Raw genomic sequence first — 4,177 nt, 5'->3', positions numbered from 1 at the left:
GGGATAATCATTTAGTGACAGCAGAGGACAATAAGGTTGCAGAACAGAGAGAGTAAAAGATCCCCATCCCCAAAGTGGCAGAGCAGGGACAATCCATCTCTGTGCCTGGGCTGGCAGGGAGGGAGYTGTTTCACAGCCTGCATGGTTCAGGGGGAATATCAGCACCTCCATGGAAAATATTCATCCCRTGCTGGCTCTGGAATAGTCTGGGCGAAAGCAAAACCTCACGCAATCGAGCTGTGAGGGCTCAAGACTCTGCAAATGAACCTGCAGGTGCCAGAAGCTGGAAAAAGGGAAAACAAGTGACCATGTGAGGACAGGGTGAAGATTCATCCAACATCACGTAGGAACCCGGCCCAGAGACAGAGGCTGCAGSTCTGGAGAGCAGCTCCTCAGACACAGCCCCATCATTGTCTCCCTGCAGCCCCTGTTATTCTCCTCCTTCAAACTCACAGCACAAATGGAAGAGACATCTCCCAGCCCTGGTGACCCCAAGCAGTGGGAGGGCACCGAAGGGTCCTTTTCATGGAGCATTGTGTGGCCATGGAATTCAAACCTGCCTTCTGCAGCAGCTGGGCAGAGGCCTCAGGACCCACACACACAGGGCACACATTTTCCCCGAGAAGAAATGATAGGAAACCAAGACAGAGCAGGAGRAGGCTGATCCAGAGCCAGGGAGAGGCTTAACCCTTCCTCAGCCATGGAGAAGGGGAGGGTCCAGCCGGGCTCCGGAGCCAGCAGGACACGGATAACGAGCTACAAAACATCCCTGCAGGCAGGGAAGCAGATCAGAAGGACAGGGACCGGCCCTGGAGGACGATYCTGCATCTGCAGAGGGAAGGTCAAGGGAGGAGCTGAAGCCCTAAAAAAGCAGCTCTGAGGACAGGCAGGGGCAGGGGCCTGGCCCGGCCTCAGGCAGGGRCAAACAGCTCCTCTGCCTTGTCTTGGGTTATTTTTGTCTCTACTTTGGTGCCTCTGAAGGAAGGCTGAGCACCCCTGCTGCCGCAGAAGCTGTGAGCTGCTTTTGCGTTTTCTTCTCTGTACAAATTCCCAGATGAACCAGCAAAAGAGGGCTTTGGGAAGGGGGTCCCATGGGAAAAGCAGCCTCCAGGAGCTCTGTCCCTGTGTTCCCCTTTCTCTGTGGGGCTGCAGCACAGGGTGAGGGGAGGTTGGGTACTTTGGGTGACCATTAGGCCAAGGGTGCCTGTCCTGGTGGGTCCCGGAGTGGCTGTGCCCTGCTGTGGCCTCTGGGACTCGGGGTGGGTTCCCAGGGGATGCTGAGCCCAGTTTGGGGGCCCGTGCTCTCCATCTGCRGGGGAATAGGCTCCTGATGCAGGCAGACAGATGGGGCAGAGGTTTGAAAGCATCCCCGAGGGGCTTAGAGCTGTCTGGAGGGGAGCAGGGGGGCTGGGAGGGAGCATGCAGCGTGCACAGCCCGAGGAGCCGCGGCAGAGGCAGCGCAGGGCGGTGGGGGAGGAATCGCCCGGCATCCCCCTCCTCCAGCATCCCTGCACCCCTCCCACGGCAGCACCACACCCTCCCCTCCCGCGGCTCCCGCGCCTGCAGAGGCCTCCAGCACCGAGCCCGCCTCCTCCCGCCTCAGTGCCGGCCCGGATTCACGGCAATCGTGCCTTACCTTTGCTGCGTGCAGCCCGGGCCGAGCCGAGCCCCGCGCCCCGGCAATGCCCCGGCAATGCCCCGGCAATGTCCCGGCAATGTCCCGGCAATGTCCCGGCAATGTCCCGGCAATGTCCCGGCAATGGCCCGGCGTTCCGGCGGCACGGACAGTGTCAGGCCCGGCAGAGGAGCGGCGGGGACACTGTGACACCCGGCAGAGAGCAGCAGGTTGTTGCAGACACACAGCAGACAGCCAGCCGGGCACGGCGCCGGGGCACAGGGGAGCACCGGCAGCGCGCCCGGAGCGGCGTGGCCGAGCTGGGGCAGGCACGGAGCTCCCGGGAACGGAACCCAGGCGGTGCCAGCTCCGGTGCTCCCTGCTCGTTCCCTCGTGTGTGACTGCAGCACAGCCCCGGCTGCCTGCTGCCACAACAGCTGGCTGCCGGCGATGCACGGAGTGATCGATATCTTTGGCTTTTCATCCATCGTGTGCATCTGCTTTCATGCTTTYGGGATGGCAATGAGCTTTGAGGGCTGACCTGAACTTTGTTCTGGTGTCATTCACCGTCTGTGGCCTGAATCCGGAGCCCAGGCAGCCTCCCGCTGCTCACCTGGCCCTCTGGAGAGCGGGGTTAGTGACAGCCCCTCCTCGTCTCTCCCCCCAAAAACGCCGCGTTTAGAATCCCAAATATCCGCCCAGCGCAGCCGGGCACTCTCCTCCACAGACAGACAAGGCTCGGGAGTGAAAGCCAGAGGAAAAACAGAGCTCCCAGTTTGTTTACTACCTCTTGGCACACATCCATCCCCAGCTTTTTATATCCCACTGCCGGGCTCGGCAGCCTGGGCGAGCGGGATGAGCTGTGCCCCGGCTGCCGGCGCTCCGGGGGGACCGTCCCGGGCTGCTCCCGGGACCCTGCTGTGCTGAGATCTGCAGCCTGCACAGGGAATTCCTGATCTGTAAATACACCAGTGTGACAGTGCGTGTGGTGGGGMGGGAGAAGGGATTTCAGCCCAAGCTGCTCGGGGAAAAGCTCTTTTTCTGCGTTTCTGAGCTATCACGGGAAGCAAAGCTGATGTCATTTCCAAGAAGGGAAATTTGTGGAGGTTTCTGGATAGTGGAAGGAGAGAAAGGCTAATCCAGAAGTGCTGATAGGCAGGACGAGTTTTAGATGTAAACCAAAGCTCCCAGTGGGAGGTCTTTCAGCAAAGACTTTCATTCCCTGGATCAAGGGAGCAACCAGTTAAAAACCCACAGTTCTGTGACCCTTTTTTACCTGCCAGCAGGAAAAATGGGATCATAATGCTGTTTTCAACTAGAACACAATTCMAAAAWAGGCAACAATAAAAAGCAAGAAAAYACAAAACAYTCATTAAMCTWAAACCRGGTTCAYRAAGGACTRACTCCAGTCCTTTCCTGGGGCACTGACACTGCCAGGACAGGGCCAGGCTGGACACTGGGGCTCAGAGCACCCTGGGACARTGGGAGGTGTCCCTGCCCATGGCAGGGGGTGGAAAGGGACAAACTTTAAGGTCCCTTAAACTCAAACCACTCCATGATTCCATGTCTCTATGGTGTCTCCTCCATCCAAACTCTTCACGTTGTCCCTTCCCCAGTGCTGGCTCCTGGGGTTCCTCCTGTGCAGCAGAGCCWGTTTTCCCTCTGGAAGCATCACAGCATTGATGGAATGACTCCCCTACCCCTTCTCTCCACTTTTATCCCCCTTGGACTTCCGAGTTCCCCACAAACCTCCACTGCCAGTGCTGGGTACAATGAGGCACAATGTCACCTCCATTGGGTGACAATCCCAACACGTGGGTGGTTCCAGGTTCCCCAGCCAGGCAGGATGATGAGAATTCTCTTCCCAGCATGCACAGAATTATTTCAAGTCAAGGAGGCAAACCCATGGCTTTTTATGGTGAAGATTTTGGCTGGGGTGTGGTTGAGATTATTGATTCACATTCAGATCAGTTACTGGAATAAATGGAGTGAAGAACCCAGGAGCTGGAAGGAAAATGTGTTTATCCAAATAATCAGCTTTGCTGRGATGGGAATGGCCTGGATCCTGCAGCACAGGAGGCTGGGAGCTGCAGCACCATCCTGCCTGTGGGTGTGTGTGGCATTAGCAGGAACAGTGGCACAGACACAGCGCAGGAAGGCGCCTGCACATGTCAGCTCATTCGTCGCTAGGTTTGCATTTCCCTGCCTTCCCTCTTTACCAGGAACAAGGGAAAAATATCCCTGAGGCCCTTTTGAGAGAGCCACACACATCCAAGTGRTGCTTTAATGGAAGCCTTCAGGGCAAGTTTAGAGGTCATGAATGGCCAAAGAATTTCCAGGGCYCAGCACAGGGAGGAGCTGGAGCTGCTGCACAGAGCCCAGAKGAGGCTCCAGGATGGGCAGAGGGATGGAGCAGCTCTGCTGGGAGGGAAGGCTGGGACAGCTGGGATTGTTCAGCCTGGAGAGGAGAAGCTTTGGGGTGACCTCACTGTGATCTTCCAGGACCTGAAGGAGCTGCAGGAAAGATGGAGAGAGACTGGGGACAAGGGATGGAGGGACAGG

General features: G+C 57.6%; 1 long non-coding RNA gene across 1 annotated transcript in view; it reads right to left on the bottom strand.

The window, feature by feature from the left end:
* Nucleotides 1-2,394, bottom strand: part of LOC130585815 (uncharacterized) — a 39,158-nt gene extending 36,764 nt beyond the window's left edge. Inside the window, exon 1 of the long non-coding RNA XR_008966630.1 lies at nt 1,637-2,394. This is a non-coding gene — a long non-coding RNA (uncharacterized LOC130585815). The remainder of the gene's footprint in view (nt 1-1,636) is intronic.
* Between the last annotated feature and the right edge of the window lie 1,783 nt (nt 2,395-4,177).

This window comes from Malurus melanocephalus, unplaced genomic scaffold, assembly GCF_030028575.1.
Source record: "Malurus melanocephalus ecotype Western Australia unplaced genomic scaffold, MMel_1.1 scaffold_969, whole genome shotgun sequence".
Classification (NCBI taxonomy): Eukaryota; Metazoa; Chordata; class Aves; order Passeriformes; family Maluridae; genus Malurus; species Malurus melanocephalus.
The sequence above is the reverse complement of the archived record's forward strand: the minus strand, read 5'-3'. Positions and strand labels throughout refer to the sequence as shown.